At 38.0% G+C, this 25028-nt stretch overlaps 1 protein-coding gene and 1 non-coding gene across 2 annotated transcripts in view; both read right to left on the bottom strand.

Annotated features, from left to right (window-relative positions):
- The window catches only part of LOC124169236 (protein Tob1), a 254122-nt gene that overhangs the window by 160919 nt on the left and 68175 nt on the right, over positions 1 to 25028 (bottom strand). The window lies entirely within an intron of this gene.
- Trnar-ucu lies at positions 12277 to 12349 on the bottom strand. Its single transcript has one exon. It is a non-coding gene; the product is annotated as a tRNA-Arg (tRNA).

The raw sequence follows: 25028 nt of genomic DNA, 5'->3' as shown, positions 1-25028 counted from the left end.
AAGGATTCGATCCTCCAAATAACCTTAAACCTTTTTTTTCCAGATACTCGTGGCTCTTGAAAATAAAATCGGCGAGAAATTAACCCGTAAAAAAAATGAGTTAAATACCCTTTTAAAAAATCTCTTTATCCCCACGAGCAGATCCATGGCGAGGCATTTTAAATAAAACCGAGGCAAAAATATATTTAACAGGGCAGAAATGCAGGATAAAATGAAAGCAGAAAAGAGCTAACTACCCCAAGGGCTCATAACAGTGGCGATATTAAAAAATACGAAATAAAAAGTCTGAAAAAAAAGATAGAGAGTGGAAAAAATGACAATCGAAAATGGAAAAATTTTTATACGGGAGGATAAAACGTGGAGGAATAAATAAACAAACAAAAGCACCGCGTTCCCTTGACGACGGGGGGAAATGACACGAGCGAACATCACGGACGCTATGACTGCAATACGTTTTTCCATTGCACTCTTTTTTTTTCTTTTCTCTATCGCTCATATAATACCTCTTCCCCACTCCACGAAAAATGAACGACTCTCTCTCTATCCTTTCGCCTCGTTCGATATATCGATTGCGCGCTCGCCGACCTCTGCGCCTAAAAGGTGAGAGCGCCCGAGAGAGTATTGATCTGACCCAGATAGATGCGGGGGGAGTTCTCGCGGGGGCAGCGCTAAGGCGGTGGTCGGGGGCGGAGGGGGCCTTGCTCTGCTGGGGGCCGGCTTATCCTCGCATCCCCCCCCCACCCTCCCAAAACAAAGATCGCTTTCGAACGCGCATTCAACTGCGCATTTCGATGCGCTCATGAATGAACATCCCAATGCATGAATGGATGCTCAGTTAAATGCAAGGGCATATTCACAATTTAGCAATTGCGGCGTAAGTAATCAAGGTATTGCATTGGTATTGTACCTTCGATCACACTTAACCGTCATTAAACAAAATTTATTTATTTAAATTCGAACAACGGCACATTTTTCCAAAAGAGTAGCCTCGCAACTCTTCTCAACAATCAAGTCCTCCATGATAAACAAAACATTGCTCTCATTAATGAACATCCCAATGTATGAATGGATGCTCAGTTAAATGCATGGACACAATTACAGTTTAACATTTGCGGCTCAAATAATCCGCGGTATTTTAATATCAATCTTTTGTGGTCTCAGTAACTAATTGTTTCCGAAATCCGCCTTCTATTTCCAAAAAAATTAAACTTAGGGATATGCGGTAGTAGTTAACATTATCTGATTTTGAGAATATTTCGGATGTGAGACCATGATCTCAGTCCACACCTTTTAATAGGCAGGAGAAATTCAGATGATACGATCCCGTAAGGGGATATACCGCGGGCAATTACTACAAGGGATAAAATTTCGGAGGGGGGCTGAGGCCCCGGAGTTCTACCCCTAGGTACGTGCCTGCGTCGTGCCAATAGTGTTTCATCTAACGCAAAAGTGCATGCATGCAAGCCGAAATAATAGCTTCTGCTTAACTTTCCTCAGAATCATTCGACAGCGCAAATGACTTCATGCAAGAAAGTGTACAATGAATATCCGCGTATAAAACGGCCCTGCTGTCCAGGGCAATACCCTGCAGAATTTCTACTACAGTGGATAAATGATTGCCAGCTTTAAACCACAAAATGCGCAGAAGTTACCCTAGCTTAGTCCACTGAACTTTTGGAGAGGCCTAATGGATCTCATAATACTAAGACTTGATTGGAATCTTCTCCACTTCCTACATACAATGACAACACAGGAAATTTAAACAAAATCATCAAAAAATAATTCGAACAGAAAATCACACTTCATAAATTTTCGAAAATCTAGCGAATTTCTTAAAGACTTATCTTCGGCACATTTTATATTAAGAATGAATTCCAGTGGCCAAGTAACAGTGGCAGGGAAAGAACACACTCGGAAATAGATCTCGCGGATTAAAATTTTCGGGGACGCTTACATTTCCATATTGAAATAAAAAGTAAATATGCAGATTCATATTGCTCTGGTCCTGATTTGGGCAATAAATAAAACGGGATTTATATTCAAATTTGGCGATTCTATCTGTTTTCATTTTCATCCCAATTGCGCACGGAGAAACACAAGTTTTAAATTACGGTTTTATCATTAGCAAGAAAATATTTATGTGAAGCTGATAGATTTAACAGAACACTTAAACAAGATTTTTTCCTCAAATTGAAGGCATTGGGACTTCAAATTTCACGATGTTTGAACTTTATGGAAGGTTTGTCGGAGCTTCACAAATGTAAAGAATCGGGTGAGTATTTTCTTTTTTCTCTACTCAATGAGTAAAGTACACCCCTCCTTTACCATGGGTACAGAAAGATAGCCGTGGGAAACGGAAATTTATTTATTTCACCTCCAAAAACCGCACAAAGGCTTTTACAATGGCTGTTTACGTAAATAAGCAATAGCTAAAAGATAACACAATAAAGAAAAACTAACAGAAATAATTTTTTTTAACATAAGAAGGGGCATTATGGATTAGACAGCGGTGAATTATTCAGATGGCATTTTAAGAAGGATTTGTAGATAGCCGCAGAGGAAAAGAGGTCCAGGGAATGAATTTTTCAAGTCATGGAGTTAAATAAGGACGGGATTCGATAGAACAGAGAGCGTTTAGAAATGGAAAGACGGAAATACAATATGGACGCCTCCTATCAGTAAACTACATTCAAGTATCATAAAATTAAACAGAAATGGAATTATATGTATTATTTCAACTTTCCTTCGTCTGAAAATATGCTTGCTCTGAAGATTCATCCTTTCTATCAAGGTTAATCGTATAAATTGAACAACATTAGAAACTGATCACTTTACCATCCAGTGTAGCTTCATCGCCACGGGTCATACTTAGGAAATAAGTTTATGCCAAAATATTTCACTGGATTTCTAAAGACGAATATTGAAGCAACCTACCTAAATATCTTTACAATAGTAAGAAGGAAATTTTCTGGGCGGAAATGGGTTAAATTGCAATACTTGAATGCGCTGATGCTCTTTCAACGGAAATAATGCCCTCGCCCGGAAATAATGCCGGTTCAATGTACGATGGAAATATCTTTACGATCGGTCCTCTGTAACGGTTTAGTTTCCTTAAAGGAGGGTCTCCTATGCTTTTTTTGTACGTTGTACTATCGGAATATTTTTCCGATCACTATTTACGCTGTGAATTTATTTTAATTTGCATTATTCATAATTTGTATTTAGCATGGAAATGTTTATGGTATTGACGACGTTGTTGCTTCAAAAGGGGGTTCGTTCATGGATTAGGGGGTTGAAACAAATAGTGTGATGCAACAAAGCCAGAGATGTATTTTTACAGTTATATTCATTTTTCAGCCGCTGTCAATCCTGAATTAATTCTATTTTCATTATGTACACTAAATGTACACTAAAATGAATACATCTAGCGATGTGAATTACATTTTTTTTAAATAGTCCGACGCCACAAAATGCATTAATTACGGTTCATCTTACACGGCTCGTTTATGCACTATGCGTCAAAAAAAGTGTCCCAACAATCACGTATTCCGTTGGAAAAAATTGACTTTCTCTATTGCTGTACATAAAATGGCTGATAAATGTACATTTCAAAAGGCTATGCACCTGAACAATGAAATAATCTGCAGATCTAATTTTCTAGGGTGTTGTTACCCTATTTGAGTGTCTATAATACACTTTAAAAATAATGAGCGAAAAGGTAATATTCTCAAGAGTATTACTTCTTTTTTAAATGGCGACAACGCAAATTATTTGAAAAGGCGTATTCTCCACAAATATATTATCTTCCAGAAAATTAAACAAAATAATTTGTTAGTATGTTACCATGCTTCGAGCGCGTGACGTTAAAAAAAAACATACAACAATAGAGAAAGTCAAATTTCGCCCAGGAGAAAAATAAAGGCCTCTCTATTTGCTGGGAAACTTGTTTGATCCATAGTATGTACGCGATAAATAAATGAAAACACGTCCTCGCACATGCAAACTCTTATTACATACGTATGCATATTTATACGAGCTTGACGAGGAGCAAAATAAACAACATTTCCGAAATGAAACGAAAATAATCCCCGGGAACGAGATGAGAGCAGGGCAGGAGTGGCATTGTGAAGAGAAAGGAAGATTGGGGTGGGGAAGGGTGCTCTGAGAGTAGAAAGGACTCCATAAGAAGGGGAGAGAAAGGAGCTTGGGCTGGAGGAAAGTGCTGGAGTGATGGAGGTATTTTTGGGAGGGAGCGCGGAGGGTGGGGAGTAATTGTATTTCTGCCGGGAGATGGGGTGGGCGACGCGAGTTGGGGGTTCCGCAAGGAGGTGAACTGGTGCCCGCCTCCTTCCAACTCTCTTGCCGCCTCCACGACCTCTCTCTCACCGACACCTCTTAGCAGAATGCTCTCAAAAGGGTCCTCTTCCACCCTACACCTCACGAATTCCACTAGCCTCGCGGCCATCACATCGCATCTCGAGGCAGGAGCTCTATTACGATATCATAATTTCGGATTTACACTGCTGGATTTACGTAGTATTTAATGAAGCATCTATCTCATAAACTATCCCAAATATTTATCTCATAAAACTTTCGCTGCTCTATCAAAATAGTATTGAGCCGTAGTTCTTTTGCTGAAAAAGTTAAGAAATGATAGATATAACCTAAATAGTTGAACACTTATTTCTTCAAGATAACTGAGGGTAACTGAGGTTTTGTCTTTATAAATTATTCGTCAACTTTTCGTCACATTTTGAGATGTTGAACTGATTTCGGAGATTTTTGGCTTTAGTAACCATAATTTTTGAAAAAGCATTTGGAAATAGAAATTATAGCATGAGTCGCAATTGTGCCATCAAAATTGCGCGTGTTAGACAAATTCTATTCATGGAAAAACTGTTGGGCATGGGTTTCAGACTGAGTTTTGTTCGTTAGAACAATTCTTCAACTTTTCTGCGATATTTCGCTCTTTCATTCGAAATACTAGGTATTATTAACTAGATAAACACAAGTTCGAACAGTTGCCTAGCTAACAAAACTAATTGACTATGCATGATGATGCTCGAAGAAAAGATCGTAACGTAAGTGGAAAGTTGACGAATAATTTTAAGGATCAAACCTCAATAATCCATTTCCATCAGTTATAAAATAAGTAATAAAATAAACTCCATCAACAGCTTTCGTGAAATACGCGCAATTATGGCTGCACAATCGCGAGCTCATGCTATAACATCTACAGCATGTTTAAGGGGGAATCAGCAATGCTTCAGATGGTGTTGGGAGAGACATTTTTAAACATTGTTTTGTCCATAAACATGGGGTCGCTACTCCTTAGTTACTGAGCAATGGCAAGGCTATCATTTTTTTTGATGCACTTCGCAGTTACTATGAAAACGGTTTTTCTTGAGCTTAACTAAATCGACACACGTCGACACGAGTCGACATGTGTCGCGGTTTTCGTGTTCCATTCTATATGAGTCGCCGACTGTTGTGACACAAGTCAACAAACGATAACGCGCAGGAATTTGAGAGTTATAACGAGTTTCCGTGAGTCGACACTAGTCGACGCGTGAGTCGCATGAATGGAAAGGACCCAGCTTTGAGCGAGTATGGACAATATGATAACGCAATGTTACCCATTTTGAGTTTCATTGTTTCAGACAATTATAATCGCACATTTTCGTCCAACTTTATGTCCTTAAAAATCCAGAGTATTAAATAAAATTTCGAAAAGGCTGGATACCCTATAAAATGGAGGCGGCAACTAACTTGGTTGGGATACTTTTACCCTGTTGAGCATCATAATATAAAATTGTAAGAGGCTGGGAGAGTCATTTCCTCAGCCTATTCCGTCACCAAAAACCGGCAACACCTCTCCATTTTCCCTTTCTCTGGTCCCATCACCTCATCCAACGCCACCGTGAGCCTTCCATCCATCGCGGGAAATGACAAGACAGATTGGGTTTCCGCGGGATAGTGTTCGCGCTATTCCCTAAAGAGGCTTCCAGACCCGCAGGAGAAGAGGACACCATCAGCGTGGGGCTTTATATGGAACAGAGAGAGGCCGGGATCAGTTTTCCTTTCCCGGTATGAAATAAACTAGAGCCCGAATATTTTCTCGCGGACAACAACGTAGGTGATGGCAACACTGAGCACTGTACAGGATGCCTTGCATTGTGTCACAAATCGGGTTTCGTGGTGGAAAAACGTCAGTCAAAATCGATTTTTCAAGCAATCAATTTTTAATAGAAATGATCGACTTTTCAACAAAAATCGAAATTTGATGAAGGATTTGGTGCTTTCCCGGCGAATCTCGTTGATGAAGTCTTCTCGGGAAATCAGCCGGGTCAGGATGGACATTGCTGCCAACGGTTCAATGGCCTTCTCTGCCATCCTCTCCACGTCGAATGTCCGTACCGACCCGGCTGATTTCCCGAGAAGACTTCATCAATTGAAAGTTGAACCAAAATATCGATTTATTGAAAAATTCGAAGGTTCTTTTCCTCTCCTAAATACGATATGTACAAAAACGTGTGTATTATTAATGAAAAAGCCTGTATTGGAATAAATCGACGGTTATTTATTTTAGATACAATATATGTACAAAAATGTGTTTATAATTAATTGGAAAGGCACACACATTACACATTTGAGCAGTAGAAAAAAAAATCACGAAAAATCTGCTCACAATACTTGCTTGAATTTTCAGCAGTAAAAATTTACAAATGCAAGCACATAAAAGTTTGGGGATCACCGCTTGAAATCATTCGGCTTCATCAAAATGTTTAAGAAAGATTACATGATTGAGAAGTTTTCTTTACTGTATTCCTTTGGCATTCCTTTTCAATTTTACCGGCTTCAGAGAACAGTCTTTCACATGGAACAGACGGCGCGGCGTTATCATAGTGGCCGGTAACGACGATGCTGAGATCCAACGAAATTTTCAGGATCGAAATTGAAAAATCGAGTTTGGATGGAAACTCTATGATCATGGCACAATCTCATCGACCTTTAACTATTAAAACTCGATTTAATGTATAAATCGAAATCGATTTTTCCGCCACAAGTCGGATTAGCTCCTAAGCAGGGTTCAAAACAACTTTCCGTTTTTAATTTCTCAGACCTTTCTCTGATTAGAGTCCAATTTTTTTTATTTCCCTTCGCATAAATGACTGAGTGTCACATACTGTGATTTTATTGCAAATGGCCTTCTGATGATTCCCTCACTCACCCCAACCAGCCAGCTTACAGAAATCTTGAAATATTGCGCATAGGTTTAAGTTATCGGAGAAAATGTGTTATTCAGTCATATTGGTTATGGTAATGGAATAGTCATGGTAATGACAATGAAAAAGATAAATATATGTGGACTACTTAAACGTTTGTCAGTGATTTTATTACTCTTCAACAATAACATTTATTGAAAAACGATAACGAGGTAAAGCCCATGAATTTAAGAAAAGCCTATTTAAAGCCAACAAATTTTACTCATAGATCACGATTTCAACTCAGATTAAATTCCAAAGTTTCATTACTGCTCAGAGTGTACATAAAAATCTGCCAGAAGTTCGGACTTGATTAAACTTTTCCCCACGAGCTCATCCAACACTCAAAACTTAAGCACGCGAACTTGATGCATAATGAAGCGAAGGCCAATATCTACAATTTCACAATTGCCTTCCAATGTAGGTCAATGCATTTTATTATCTCCGATCACTCGACTTCAAACTCGGTGATTGGGATGCGACGCAATACCTTCTTCGATCGAGTAGGAAAGGCCTACGGCAGGAGACAAGCCGTCCCAATTGCTCTTCCATCAAGCACTCCCACTTGATCAGGGCCTTTAAGACAGTCCCGGGGCGCAGATGATCGATCAAATGACAAAAATCACTTGCGCGTAGGAGGATATCGATGAAGTTTCACCGTAAAATTTCGGGTTTTCTTATTTTTTAATTTTTTTATGACGATAGAAACAGAATATAACTGATAACTTCAGGCTTTACTTTGTGAAACCTCTCCATATCGGAAATAAAGAAATAAAACTTTGTACCTGAAGATGTAACCACGCTACGAAACCCGGGTCGTGCCCATGTTGAAATAATAGTGAACCTTACAAAGTTTTATTTCTTCATTTCCGATATAAACAGAGGTCAAGAATAGAAGCTGTTATATACGTTTTCGTTTTCCTCGTGTCCAAAAAACATAAGAATTGACTTCTTCGTCAGTGAAATTCAGGCTTTTTTCCAACTCGAAATTTTTAACACTGAAACCCCATAAGGAAAATTTTAAATTTTGTTTTGGTCCCACATTGTGAGGTCAAAAATTCAAAATTGTACAATTATGCTTTTACTCAACAAAACACGACCTTTTCCAATAAGCATGCCAATTTTCATGAATTTAGCACGAGGGTATGTGACTAAAATTGGAGGTCAAAAATGGCACACAATCAATGGGACAGTATGTATATGTCACTATGTAGGTGCCCTTGCTACCACCTATAAAATGGTTTTCTCGGTGAGGTACTCATGGCAGTAGGTCGTGTTGGGGCTGTCATTCTTGCACAGACCTTTGACTAATAAATACCTGCACAACATCCGTGGTGTCAGAAGTGGGGGAAATGTGGTGTTGCCGGACAAACATGAATATCAAATGGATATTTAGAACAAAGTTAACATTGGCCATGACAAAATCATTTGGTTATTAGCCTTGATACGAACCCATATTTCCAAATTACCGTTCAGGTATACTTAAGTTGCACTTTAATAAATTTGCACCTGAGTGGGTGATTGCATAAAAATTCATTTGTTTCTTGCAGAGGTTATCTAATGTAAACACCGTATGAGTAAGACAAAAAGCTGTCTCAAGCAAACTAAGAGGAAGGAGAAGTCTTTTGGAAACAATGGGAAGAAAACGGTGAAGTATAAGCAAACGACCAGAATCACTTCCGCGAAGAAAGATATTGTTGAAGTTTTACCTAAAAGTTTCGGGTTTACTTATTTTTTTAGGACGATAGAAACAGAGAGGTCAAGAGTGGAAGCACGCGAAATTTTGGGTTACAGAATAATCATGAATATCATACGTCAATATTAATTGCTTTTGGGGTTACCCGCGTCAAGATTTTGAAATGACCAACGTTTACTCTCCTATGCCGGAGACCTCATCAGAGTTAGTGCCATTAGCCCTGATGAATATACTAAGAGTATTTTATTTAGTTGCGTTATTACTATTAAATTTTGGGTTACAGAATAATCATGAATATCATACGTCAATATTAATTGCTTTTGGGGTTACCCGCGTCAAGATTTTGAAATGACCAACGTTTACTCTCCTATGCCGGAGACCTCATCAGAGTTAGTGCCATTAGCCCTGATGAATATACTAAGAGTATTTTATTTAGTTGCGTTATTACTATTAAATTTTGGGTTACAGAATAATCATGAATATCATACGTCAATATTAATTGCTTTTGGGGTTACCCGCGTCAAGATTTTGAAATGACCAACGTTTACTCTCCTATGCCGGAGACCTCATCAGAGTTAGTGCCATTAGCCCTGATGAATATACTAAGAGTATTTTATTTAGTGCGTTATTACTACAATAGCGTTTGAATTATATGAAAGGGGAATGAATTTATGTTGATTTACAAAAATTACAAAATGTTTATGGAACCGCTGACAAGTCCTATAGTGATAGTTGTTCCAGGTTTGAATTATCTCTAATTATTGAATTTCGGTTTTGAATGTGAAATTGATTTAAACACTATGTAATTGGTGTCCATGAGGTTGGCAAGGCGAGGAAATTGAAGGCTTCATGGAAGCCATATGCGTGAAACCAAATCCTACACTAGCGCTGAGGCCGTGCTCATTTGTATCTGTGAATATTTTGTGCCAGCCGTGTTGACGGCATATTGACTCGCTAAAATGGCGACCGGAAAATTTATTCGGACATTTACTATAGGTTTAGTACCTTGTCGTTAAACTAATAAAAAAATATTCTAACGTACTTATCATGGCTGTTTAGATATGTATTCGTAACATTTCAAGATAATTTCACCGAAATACTTTGCAACCATGTGCCAGAACGAGTTTTTTAATCGAGCTTTATTTTTTTTACTTTATCATTTTCCTACCTCTATTTTTTGTCAGTTTCTCATTCAGTTGTCCTGCTCCTAATTATATTCTCCTTAAAAAAACTTAAAATAATGCCAACTAGAGAAAAATTGTGTGATTTTTTCTCCGTTATGAGGATCATTTTCAATAAGTAACTTTCAATCATTGCGATGGTTATAACAAGAGTCGCATTTGTACAGTTTTACAAATTTACATTCATCTCCAGTACTCTCCTCAACATCATCTTATGAAGGTTTGAATCATATAGTATGTTTTCTGCGATTGGCAAGTATTTAAAGCACAACGTAAAATAGCGCCAGAAGAGTTGGGTGCTAAAGTAAGAGTGCGTAAGAGTGTTAAAGCCGATTGGCCCAAAACCGGTTTTAAATCGAGGATTTACTTCATTAATAGGTTGAAAAGTGAAAACACTTCTGTTCTCAAAAGTTCATGATACAAATTTACCTGTTGTTAAACAATATTGATTATTTTATCGTCCATTAAAGTTTTCATAGATAAATTTCCTTAATTTTGCAGCATGTATTGGACAAATACCACTTTAAGTCGCAACTATCTCGTTCAACAATTTTATTTTTATGTCGATTGTAACAGAGTTTGCAAAATAATGAATCCCGTATTTTTAGATCCAACCCCCATTTCTGTAAAAAGTATATATAATGAGCGCGAAGGAGATTATTCACCACGCATATAAATTAGTTATTAACTTTTTGTCAGAAATTTCTCTGGCACCTCTGTTTAATCGATTACATAATCCCCAACTAAAAAAGCTAAAAATAAAATAAAAAAATATGAAAGAACACACTTTCTCCAAAAAACAATATAAAATGCAGTAAAAAGCAAAAGATTGGCTTTTCATCATTCGGAGGACAAAGCGGGGGTGGAGATTAGGTTTAGATATTAATATTTAGTACCAATCCAGTTCATTCATTCATCCCTGGTGGGATTCGAACTCACGACTTTTGGATTAGGTACTCATGTATCAGGCTCTCATTCATAAAAAAGTTAAGTCTCATTTATAAAAAAACTATACAGCAGCCGAACTTTATTCTCCGAGTAATGAAAAGCTTATTTTTTTACTTTTTACTGTTTTTATACTGTTTTCGGCTAAAGCGTGTTTTTTATTTTATTTTTACAAGACTGTATTTGTAAGGAAAAAAGAAAATCTCGTAAAGTCATAGCAATCACGTTAATTGATAACAACCATGTCAATTCAGTGGCGTAACTAGGAATATGCTTTGGGGAGATGGAATGACCTGGGGGGCGACCCCCCAGATAACGAGAGGATCGGGAAATTTTTTTAAAAATGACATGTATGGAAATACATTTAACATCGCTTTGGCACTAAAAATTTACCTTTAAGCAGATTCAGTCATAATACGTCAAAACTGGACAATAGTTTAAAATATTTATTTTTATTTCTCTGAGGCTTTGTGGGGGGAATCTATACCCTCATCCCCCCATAGTTACGCCACTGTGTCAAGTCATAACAATCACGTAAAGACATTAATCAGCGACCAGTAATCAAATATAAGCTAATTTTGGGCAATAAGCCAACTACGCGGCTACTCCTTACCTCAGGTGGCCCAAATAATAGGAACCTAATGTACGAACTCGAGTGCAAGGGGATCACGACTGCAGTGGTCGGCGAACGCTCTGTTGCATTTTGCAGCCGTGTCCGAAATCAAGGGATCGGAGGTGACCGCTCCCCAAGTTGGCCGCTTATGCCCAAGTAAAAGTAGGACGACGCGATGGATACTATTTTAGAGAACCATTGGGAGACCAGGGGAGGACGATCAGGCTAGGCGGTCATGTGTGGGAATCGATAGAGTATTTTCGTTGGGCACCAGTAAGTCTGACTAAGGTTTTCCGTCGCAATGCGAGTAGCCCTTTGCAACGATCCAGGAGATCCCAGGCTGGCATAGTGGCTAGAGAACTGACTTCTAACCCTACGGGCCCGGATTCATATCTCAGTGGCGGCAGGGATATGTCGGTGATTCCGATCCAAGCCTAATACAATAATTAACTCGTCTTAATTTATCAACCGATATAGGAATAATGCCCCCCATTAAAAATTAATGTGATATACATTCATTTCAAACCTGTATTAGGGAAATCTTGCCCACGCGAAAAACTCATACCGCAAAATTTTCATCCCTGGTGGGATTCGAACCCACGACTTTTGGATTAGAAGTCCAACGCGCTATCCACTGCGCCACAGGGACAACTAACACATATTGGTTTTAAGATGCAAATATGTAATTTCAATACTAGGGGTTCCTGCAGCTCGATTCTGTAAATGTCATACCTGTGCTTCGCGTGGTTCGAACCACAGTGGAGTTCTCACGCCTCTCACCGTGAAAGACGTTCAAGCGATCCTGTAAGCCTGTGTCGTGAGATGTTTGACGGATTGCGAACGATCACTTTAGTTTCTTATGTTGGTAGCTGTGCGGACGCGAGGAACGAATCAGAATCTCCGATACAAACTTACTTCAGCGGCCAACTGCAACTTCAGTTACCATAGAGAAACATATACAATGCCGTGGAATATTCACTCTCAAAGTAAATAATACTTCTTTACTCAATTTTGAGTGAGGTCCTTTCTTTTAAAAGTACCTATTAATGATAAGTTACGGTTGTTTAATTAGTTTATAGCTATAAACTGTACATTACCTCTTTTATATGTTGTCAAGTGCTGCGTATCAAAGTCAGTTATCACGTAGCGGGCTCGTAATTGCACAGTTAGCTGTAATTTCCTCATAATATGAAGCTAATGCTTACGCGGAATGAGAACAAGTGTTATTTTATTATTTAATAATGGTTCATTCTCGTATGCGTTTGAGCTTTTCTCATCATTTCAGTACATAATTTTAAATGCGCTGTGGTGCGCATACATATATGTCTGATTATGCAAGCACATGCCACTATTCACGATTTATACTGATGAAAATGCTTCTGGCGCGAATACGAGTAGATTATCAACAGTTTATGCTAGAGGACGAGATGTTTACATGTCTTAGTATTTCTATAATGTCAACAGAAAAACAAATCATGTTGGTCGTGTTACTGAACGGCAGCAATAATGCATGGAAGAGATGGAATAGATGATCAATGTTTATCTTAACGTACTAAAGTATGCCCCGGCAAGCCATCTAAACGTCTACGAATTAATTGTGGTGTGAACTCAGTGATCCATCGCCAATCTCACGTCTCGAAGGGATTGTTGATATCGCGTATCTGCCGCCGAAGTATGTGCATCTATTGCCTCCGTCGACATTGGTGCTCATGCAACAGTAGCGGAGGTATGTAAAGAGCCTCCATTCTCGTTAATAAAAACAAATCGAAGGCTTGAACTTACGAAACAAATATTAAATAAATCTGTTAACATTCAATACCGCACAATACTTTTACCGTTGGTTCTACTCCAAATTATTATGAACATTAAGTTGTGAGTATTTTACTTGTACATTCTAGAAGATGCACAAATATAAGATAATTGGCAAACCCTTAGCGCAAGGTTTAACTTCCCACCAACTTCAATCGCAATGAAGGCCAATCAATTTAAATACGACGCGAATGTAAATTTAACTTTACGCATTTCTTTTATTTGTTTTTAATACATATTACTTATGGGAAGTGACAATATGAAATAGCCACCATCGTAATTAATTAATAATGTGCTATTAATTATCAATCACAGCGTAAATTCATAATGAAAAATTAGAGCGCATTGCCGCGACGAAGCTACCACGGGCCCTCTTGGGCGTGAATACTTTCACGGACGCGGCTGTGAGAGTGACGTCACTAAAAAGTTTCAGAATCGCTCCAGCGTCAAAGCCGTGAATACATTGACGAAATCCGCTTGTGACGGCCATATCACATTTACAGAATCGAGCTGCTGGGTGGCATAGTGGCCCATATTGAGCCTGCGGGCCCGGATTCAAATCTCATCGGTGGCAGAGCTTTTTCCGTGATTTCGGACCAAGCTTAATTTAATCTATAGCTTACCAGCAAATTAATATATTGATTCTATTGGCAGGCCTAACATAATACCTTGCAAAAACCCTTCTTACTCTCCCTACTTCTCACACAATGGACTTATTTATCACTTTGGGAATCTCGTCTAAATTTATCAACCTTTATAGGAATAAACCCCCTTTAAAAATTAAGGTGATTAACATGCATTCAAAGACAAATCATGGATGATGGAAAACTCACCCATGTGATTAACTCACGGCTAAGCCACACATTTTTTCATGGCGAACTTCATCCGTTAATGTATTCAACTTAGCATCCATGCGCGTTACTGCGTACAAAGGCACTTGTTACTGCAGTGCTTTGATTAACTCACGCCGCTACCAAAATTTTCATCCCTGGTGAGATTCGACCCAGGAATTTTAGTTTAAAAGTCCAACGCGCTATCCACTGCGCCGGGCACATTGAGAATGGAATTTGTACTCCAACACTTCGCCTGTCGGATGGGGCAACAAGCTGTGATCCCCTCGGCGCCTATCAAAGAGGCTATTGTGGATGGTTTCTCCCAACCATTCCCAGGTTTCGGCACATAATGCTATTTTCAGGGTAGAACTCGGGAAAAATCTATATGGTTTTTAAGGTAATTTGAAAATGGCATATTGTGGCGAAACATGGGTCGTTAGGGATAAATAAGTGTGGAAATGAGCAAGTCCTTTCAATGTGTTAAATATCATCCGTAATCCCTTTTCGAACTGCTTTGCAGAGAGTGTGCTTGAGTGGAATTGCTCGCTACACATTTGGAACTGCTTCTGAACTATTAGACAGGATTTCCTGACGTCATCATTTGTTTTGTAACTGCTGCGTACGGAAAATATTTCATATGAAACTGCTTTCCATACATTCGCATTTCCTTTTGAAGGATTCCATGCCATAGAGTATACTCTGTTTCCATGCGATTTGTAGAGGTCATCATTTGTTTTGGAACTGGCTTCTTCGAGCTATGGCTCGAAGATTAGTCCGATTCGTTCGCTCCATAAAGCGAAAATTCTCTAATATATGTAATAGAAGTTTATGAACGGTTTTATAAATAATCGTAAGTCAGTTAATGCGAGTGAAACTCCAAAATGGACATTCGAATGAGTTTTAAAAATAATAATTCTATTTCCCATGTAGCTGAAACCGCATATTAAATGTAAGGTGCGTAATTTAGATGAGCCTGTTCCCCTCCTAGAATTACAATGTCCTCATCTATTCCTAGAAATGCCTATTCTCTCTCATTCTATATATATATATATATATATCCTATTATTTATAAGTTTCCTCCCTTTTCTCCGCATTGCTTTCATTCTTACCTCAAACACTGTTTCTAACATAACCCCCTCTCTTAGTACTCACTCCATTAAAAACATCTGTCTCCACCGTATCTCTTATTGAAATTTCCTCTAGAAATATGCATTCCAATAAGTAAATACACACCACGCAAGGGAGATTTAAGTTATATCTTTACCATACATTATTTATGTTCGCCATGTCTGCTCAAGTTCGACTTCCCATCGCCAGCACAACTATAGAACAAACTAATTTCAACATTTTCTTTTTACGCTTGAGGACTTCTCCTAACACTATTCCCACGGATATTTCGGAGGATATAATCTGTCTCCGATATTTTACAGGAAACCAATACCTGATAGGTTCCCCATCGTCTTTTCAACTGTGTTTCTAAAATGAACATTTCACACGGGCATAAAAAGAGAACAAACCACAAGAACGAGATATGAGGTGGAAGGAAATAATCTTAGGTTATGTATACAAGTAAGCAGAAAAGCCCCTTTTGCATATCACCATTGAGGAAGTCTATCCTAACATACACTCGAAACCCATTTTTTTTTTATCTTAACCTGAGTTTCCCATTCAGGATAAGATTTTCGACTATTTGTAAAAGGTAGGTGGATTCCATCGAAACATTGTAGAATTTGCTACACCTTTTCAATGAATAACTTAAACTTTGTTTTTACGTTATTCAATGTCTGGTTCTTTCTCGGCGAACAATAGTAGTGGAGATTTCTTGGGTTTTGCACCGGGTAAGGACCTTCATATCTTCTTTCAAACGTTTCGACAAGCAACTCGCCCATTATCTTCAGGGATTTAGGAATCCAATACAAAAATCACAGGGTTTACAGATCATGAAGGTTGGTGTAAAATGAAAGCGCTCCAGAAATTCAGGATTTCGCCAAGAAAGAACCAGACATTACATAACGCCTCCACTGTTTACGCGATTAAAGAAAAAAAGTAAAAATAAGCTGACAAGCCTAACGATGTAATGCTAACCTTAAAAAAATGTTACGCATTATTATGGTACATATTACTCCACTACAATACGGCTTAATATCATAATAAATTATTCACCACTTTTTTAAACTAACTTGTGTGTAAATATAACTTAGCCCACAATCACAAAGTAGCAATAGTCCACACAATCTGCATTTACCCAATCGGCATCAGCGATCACAGGGACTTTTCAAGGTTATAACATCCAAACCCCTGCAAATATACCCTAAGTTATGCTCATTTCTGCTGCTGCAATGCATATATCCACAGCTGACATGCAACAAAAATTTCTTCATGTTAAAATCTAGAAAGAAACAATGGTTCCAACGCCTTCGCTGAGGGACGAAAAGAGCATTGCCCCGATAGTCGACACAAATAACTCGCCTTTTGTGATACGTGACGCTACCGTTAACTGGAATTCCCGCAAATAAAAGACAAAAACACCGGAATACCTACTCCGACCAAGATAGTATCAAAATAAAACTTGACATCCCTTTCCCCGGGCAAAAATTAAATTACCCAACTCACCTGGAAATTATTATCGCACGTTTAGGACGAGGGAATGGATTGGAACGCACAAATAGAAGGAAAAAAAGAAGAAATAGATAAGGTTTCCCGTACTCCTTCGTGATAGTCAGCTAGCGGAAGTGGAAAGGGGAAGGAGAGTGCTACCAGCCGGTCGAATGATAACAAAAGACGAATGAACCTCGTTCCTTTGAGCGTCGCGTCGTCGTGGCTGCAAATATGAATAAAGAATTTTAGCCAGCATAGGGCTTGCTTGTTTCCCGAAATTACCACAACCGTGCATTTCTCCATGTTTTTAAAGCCTTAACGCACATTATGCCATTGCAAACAATTAGAAACATGCTAAATAAAATATTTTTAAATTAAAAAACGTTTTTATCGCGAAATAAAAGGAATACAAAAAATATCCTATGAGCCTGGCAGTCTCTAAATTATTTCCTTCATTTACAACGAAAAATGTTGGGCGCATGTTCCACTATAAAACTGAATTTGTAAACAAAGACTATTGCTATGACTCTCTATTTATTTATTTATTTTTATTTATTTATTTATTTATTTATTTCCATCGCCCCGAAAACAGCTCACAAGGCCTTTTACATCGGAGGGTATAACATGAAACAACAACTATCACACACAACCATGCCCTGGATAGGGGCAACCTACCCAGGCGGGACTCGAACCCGCGACCTTCGGTTTGGCAGGCGAGGACTTTACCCCGCCGCCACCGAGGACGGCAAATGCCATTCTCGTTCCTTTAAATGATCGCAGCATCGGATTTTGGCGGCCATATTTTGGAATAATCTCCATGTTTAATTTTAAATTCTCAATAAAAATCGGGATACAGTTAATTTATAATAAAAGTGTTCAGGGACGCCGACCTACAAAAATTATTTGGGGGGGGCCTAACCGGGGATCTTGCCCCAGGACATTTTATAAGTAGTTGGTTTTAAGTTTCTTGAGCATTTTAGAAGAGTATTATGATCAACATTAGAACCCTGATAACTCGAATCTCGATATTTGGACACTCTGGAGAAACGACCAGCCTGACACATTTTTTCCTCACACCCACAACGATTTTTGAGGGGGCTCGGGCCCCCTCGGGCCCCATGGAGTCGACGCCACTGAAAGTGTTAGAATATTGCATTGTCTCCTGGTTCTGAGTTATCCTAAAAATTTGACCCGGACAAAATGACAAACAACAAAGAGAGTTTATAAAAAACGTTATGATAATATCGGTTGAAAAGGAAAATGTATCATTAGCGGAAAGAATTAACCCGTGGGGTTAACTGGTTTAACAATATGATGAGCTGGTTCGTTGAATCAGCCTTAAAAAAACAGCACTACAACTGGGTGAAAGTGCCGCTCTTTGGAAATTTAAAAAATAAACAACCCCAGAATCCAAAAAGCGTTGAATATTTTACAACGATATTCTCAGTGTATTACAGCATTATAAAATCAGCAAATATAATAAAATTTATCAAAACGCTGATCTTCGGTCAAACAAAAGTCAAAAGTCGATGACTAAATTATACTTACGATTGGCATGTAGAATAAAAAATCGACCTTAAAAAGCCGAGCAAAAACTGCGCAATCCTAAACGAATGATTTTTAGGAAAGTTATTAAAACATACATTGCCTAAATTCAATCGATTCATGCGGGAAATAGTGGAATTACGATTTATTGAAATAAAAGTTAGATGCGCTTTCCCACAATTATTTTACTGCTTACTACCCGTTTCGGCTCACAGAGCCATATCTGGTATAAAACATCACAGTTCGTGAGATCATCACATTTATACATTCGAGGAAGAGGTGGTTGAGGATTTGACAACTTTGAGGAAGGGGTTTGGAAACAGACGCCCTGTGTGAAGACCAAGAGGACTGCACAGAGGCCTAATTCCATATCACACAGAAGCTGATTTCTGTTGCCAATTCGGTCACATTAAAATCGATTTTCAAAAACGTCCGCGGCGCAGTGATGAGTGCAATGCAATCCAATTTTTTCCAATATTTTGCTTTGCAATATTTGTAATTGCAAGGAAGAGTATTGAAAAGTTTTGAATTTGATAGATCACATCATTATGTGTAATGTACTATTTCGGTTAACATTTCCTAATTACATCTCATTTCTCTGTGAAACTCGGATCGATTTGTCCGTCGGCGACACGAGTGGCGACTTTTGTAAACCCATTTCAATGTGCGGCAGGTGACAAAACATTTAAGGGCCAAATCGAGAATCCTATTTTGTAGTATCAGTGGGAGAGACTGCAAGATAACAGACAACTAAAGAGATAGGTACGAAAAAAACAGGGTAGAAGGAGAACTCTAAAGCTCAGCTCTGTGCCTCACGCATGCATTGGTAATCTCAGACGATGTAAAACTCCTATCTGCTCGTATAGCATCTTGGTCCCTGTGACGTCGCGTGAAGTGGCATCGAATGGGTGCCAATTTGACCTTTTCCAATGAGGTTAAAATTGACCATTACAATTCGTCTTAACTGGGATTTCTAAAACCAAATAATTTGTATGTTATGAATACACTAATGGTGGGTAACGAATCGCAATCGATGCCTTTCGTTTCCTTGAATGATGAAGGAAACTACCCTATTCAGACAACTGTTATTTTTTTTCCGCATTTCAAGGGAGGGAGTGGACCTCGAAGTCTCCCCCCTCCTTCCTTCCCTCTGACTCCCTCCGCCCACGCTTCACACCTCCCTTTCCTCTCACACCTTTACCGTTCCTCCAGGCTCCCTCCTAAATGGATCCATACAGCAGCGTCGCTGGCTTGGCTCTTCGTGAAAGGGGAGAAGGTAACTCCCCTTCTCTCTAACTCAATAAAGGGGCTCGACCTTGAATTCCACCATCGACACGCCCCTGCCGCCTCGCACACCAGCGCAGAAGCCACACTTACGAACGCTCGAAAGAAAATTTTCTGCAACTACCTCCGAATGTTAAGGCTGGTTTACTCGTAAAAGCAGACCGCTGTTGTCAACACAGAAGTGTCCTAGGTTACCAATATGTTTTCGCAATGTTTTTATCAAAGTATTTTACCGATTAAGGTAGGTTACCATAGATTACTAAAAAGTATTCCGATAGCCTCCCTTTCCACCAAACACTTCCCTCTTCAATTCACAATAATGCCTAATACATTTCATTCTACGTTAAAATCCAGTTCTCTTCCTTCGTCGTTTACCCAACATTCCACCCTCTAACACTGTTTTCAACATGCCCTCCTCGCTAAGTACTCGCTCTATCCATGCCTTCTGTTTCCTCCGTATTTCATCTAAAAGGTTCCTCTCTTCACCCACCCTGTCCAGCACTACGTCGTTCCTCCTCCTTTCCTTTTACTTTACGTTCTCCATTCTTCTCCACACCCACATCTCTAACGCCACCTGTCTTCTCTCGTCCTCCTTCCCAAGTGTCCACGTTTTCGTACCGTAAGGCGCTACACTCCATATCAGACTCATCACTAACCTTCAAGCCTACTTTACACGTAAAAGTGGGGTATAACGCAATAATAAAGCCTAGTTCATTACAACGTAACTTAACAAGGCGTATCAATGAAGTTGATAACTCAAAAAGAGCGGCTGTTGGTTCGCAATAGAAACTTAAAGGCGTAACTCGACTTCTAGGAAGAGGAAAGCTCAATTTTTTCTTGAAATTAACTAGTAGCAAGGCACATAGTTTTCTCCATCGAGAGACCTGAAAACAATATTAAGTTCTCTAAAATCGACTTCGCGATTGATCTTGCACGGTCTGTGCTGTGATTAAAGGAATATGTAATTAAATAGTTTTGTTCTTATAAGTTAATTTAAGAGAAGTTCAGTTACTGCGAATGGGACTTTATGGATCAGTAAGAAGGAGGTTGGTTGGAAGGAGACGCCTAAGGTTGTATCTGCAGCGCCTAAATTATTTTCCTGTATTACTCGCGACAAAAATCGAATTTGAGAACGCTGAAATCATCCTAATGAGCGTCTATTCACTTGATAGCTACCGCTAGCTAAGATGTTACTGAGATATGCTACGTCGCGACACGAAATTGATCAGATTACTTTCATTCATTGCGTAATCATAGACATTGAAATTGCTTTATCGTGAATCATATTTTGTTGTACGTTTTCTCTTATGTATTCCTACCACCTACATCATTAGAAATCCATGGAAGTTTAAAAAAATGAACCCTGATTCTGGCTAGTTGAGCTGAAACCTTTTTTAGGGATTGCGTAAGGCAAAGCGAAAATTTACAAATGATGACATTGGAAAACAGCTCTTAGTACAGATACTCAATAATATCACGTTTTACCGTCAATGAATATTAAGGAAGAACCTTGAAATAAGATATGAATTCTGGACGAAGAAGTAGGGTATCGTTTTATGTAATTTTAATTCCAAAAGAGAAAGATGTTATAAATGTAGAAACTTGATGAGTGTAATTAATAATCGCTTAATCAAATTAATGAACATACAACGTGCTCAAATATTCATGGCAATTCATTCAGGTCAACGTGCGATTGTTTTATCAATACTTTATACGCATAGGATACTTAAAAAATGAATACTTAAGTTAACGAGAATAATTTCGAGGGAGCGGATATATTTTGTAGAGAAAATTACTACAGATCACACGCATGTAACTGTGTCATAAGATCCAGCATCTTTTCCGTAAATACATTCCTTATACGTAAAAATAATAATAATCCCTAACTTAAGTTACAGTTTTCTGTTGCCCTAACAAAAATTCTACTTAAAGTCAAGACAAATTAGAGGAATTATAAATTTCTTAAAGCTTACATGGAGAATTTCCCTTCTTATTACGGAATTTCGTTAAATAAGTAGGGTATCGTTTTATGTAATTTTAATGCCAAAAGTGAAAGTTATTGTAAATATAGAAATTAGTATTGAATCATTCAAAAATCGCTCATTCAAATCGATGAATATACTCACAACGTGCTAAAATTAATGGTAATTCATCCACGACAACGTACGATTGTTTTTTTTAAGTACTATAGACATTTAGGATACCAAAAAATGAAGATTTAAGCTAACAAGTGTACTTAGTAGGGGATTTCGAGAGGGTGGATATTTTTTTCAGAGGAAAAGACTAGAGGCCAAACGCACGAAACAGTATCATAAGATCCGGTATCTTTTCAGCAAACATACCTCTCATTCATAAAAAAATATTAACATCACCTAACTAACCTATTTTACCCGAAACAAAAATTCTACATTAAGTCAAGACAAATGACAGGAATAGGCACGAGTGATGATTTCCTTAAAGGAGGCTATAAGGCGAATTATCTCGGAGTCCAGCTGAAGTCATAACACTACGAAAAATAACCAAAATCACGAAACTCTCTTTGATACCCAATTGCCCTGCGAAGTTTGTTGGCTTACAAGCATAATAGCATGGGAGCAGCGTTGGTACTGATTTCTTCGAACGCTACAGGGAAAAGTTTACTCTTCTCAACCAGTGTAATGTCACGACTCTCTTCGATGAAGGTGATTCAAAGTGTAAACTTTCCTTAAGAGTGCACCAAAAATAACTTCTCTGCAACCGAAGCACGTGTCTGACCCTTTGGAAATAATATTACGTGAGAAAACCAGCGATGAAGTCTTACAGGAAGAGAAATACGTGAGTATTTTCCACCAAAGACGATTAAAAAAGCGGAGTAAGTAAATAGCCACAACAACAAAAATACCTATTCCACATTAGGTATTTCATTGGTGATCGGGGACTTCATTACAGTCAAAATAGTCCTTTGGCTATAAGCCGCTTCAAAAAATAATTCTGAACCCATTAATAAGTTTTACGTACAACTCATGTGTTAATTAATTTCCTTTTATTGCATTTTACTTTTCCTCGCTAAATTCAAGAAATAACGATAGAGCTTCCCTAGGAAGAAAATCTATTACAGAACTATTACGTAATGTATAAAAACAAAGAAACCTAATAACATTGACCTAGAATACCAAAATCAGTCAACAAAGGATGTACTTCAAGCAAAAGGCAATGAGAGACATTGAGCTAAGCAAAGAAAAAATTAGTATCTCGTCAGGGTCTTTTTTTGTAGTTTCGTAAAAGGTATGGCACATGGACAATGAAAAATGAGTCATGAACAATAACGCTGGTTTAACTCAGGAGGTTGAGAAATAAGATGAGAAAGTTTTACCGAGCTCATGGGACCCCGAAATCATTAAAAGCTCGCGAGAAACATGAGGAAGAAGTAGTAACATTTGTACACTTTGATTACCTCACGGATATCAAAGTTGTTCCAGAGATATATGTTATATACAAAATAGTGGTGTAAACTCAACAGAGTAGTACAAAGGAACAATTTCATTTCAAGTGGAGTAAGAGAGTCTTAGATTGTCTCCCGACCAAACTACGACTTCTAATTCATATTTAAACTAAGACTTTTAATTCCTTTTTTAAGGATTGAGTAAGGCAAAGCGAAAATTTACAAATGGTGAAGGATTGTCCATAACACGACGACATCCACAGTATCCTATCATTCTATGTTGCACCCAAAACTCCTTCAATCGAATACTTTGGAAAACAGCTCTTAGTACAGATACTCAATATTATCATGTTTTACCGTCAATGAATATTAAGGAAAAACCTAATTCTTATTTAAACTACGACCAAACTACGACTTTTAATTCCTTTTTTAAGGATTGAGTAAGGCAAAGAGAAAATTTACAAATGGTGAAGGATTGTCCATAACACGACGACATCCACAGATCCAAGATGGTAATCAATTATTCATCACATTTTTTTCCTCATAATTTAATTTTCACGTACATATACAACCAAATTTAAAAAAAATAATTTCATCATTAGCGTATTTCCTTGGTAACCGCAGCATTTATATAATTAAAATATAAAATGCTTATGCGACTCATAATGAATATGAATATACTGAATAATGCCTACTATATAATATATAATACTGAATATGCCAAGGATTAAAACAGACAAAGATAAAATCATTGGAGTTGAAGGACATACGGTTATTTATACAGCTATGAACGACAATTAACAAATAATGTTAAGACAAGGATAAAAAGAAACAATTTAATTCCGATGAAGGACAACGACTGAACATAGTAAGTATGTTTAAAATTCCCATACATTATTTGAAGTATCTGTATGATATTTTAAATAGTGTGACCAACTCACAATTGATTGAGATGATTGACTTCTATGTTCCCAAAATTCACAGAAGAAACAACAGAAAAACAACAGTTATTTAGGAAAGAATGCAACACTAAATGTGGAGAAAACTCACCTCCAAAGAGGGCATGGAACATATACAACAGATATTCCAGAGAATAGGACATATTTGGTTTAAGTCCAAGAGTATTTAATGTGCTTCCTTAAGGGCATTTTGATGATAAAACAGGGCAAATCTTATATTTTTTAATATTTTATAGGCTTAAGGTGTTTCCTGTTGTTGATTAATACTGTTGGAAACTGAAATAAATGAATATGTTTCGTCCAACTCTTTCTTTTCACACTGAAATTATTCGCATTTTTCGGCAGGCAAAAAAACATGCTAAATTCCAACAGATGATATACAAAGGATTCGTTGAAAACACATGATGCATTCCGGTACACGTGCGTCCACCCCGGGTGAAGTCTGTCATATCAACCTGATGCCACTACTCGACACCACAAATATCATGTTCGTAAGGTGAATCTCTTAGTTTAATTCAATTACAGGGTGTTTCAGGAGGAATCTGCAATATTTCAGGAGGTGGTGAGGGAGACAACTTTAAGCATTTGTTGTCCATAAACATGGGGTCGCAATTCTTTAGTTATTGAACTAGATGGCAACGCAAACATTTTAATGGATACACTTACCATTTAACATGAATACTGTTTTTCTTGGTTATCCAGCCTTATCGACATTTTATTAAATACTTCCGATTTTTAAGGACATTAAATAATTGCGGTTTTACGAAAATTTGGGATCATAATTGTGTGTAACAATTAATCGAGAGCTTTTTAGGGAGCAATAACAATACGATTGCGTAATCTCAGCCATTGTGAGATTGGCCTAAATGGGTAAAAAAA

This window comes from Ischnura elegans, chromosome 12, assembly GCF_921293095.1.
Source record: "Ischnura elegans chromosome 12, ioIscEleg1.1, whole genome shotgun sequence".
In the NCBI taxonomy this organism is placed as follows: Eukaryota; Metazoa; Arthropoda; class Insecta; order Odonata; family Coenagrionidae; genus Ischnura; species Ischnura elegans.
The sequence above is the reverse complement of the archived record's forward strand: the minus strand, read 5'-3'. Positions and strand labels throughout refer to the sequence as shown.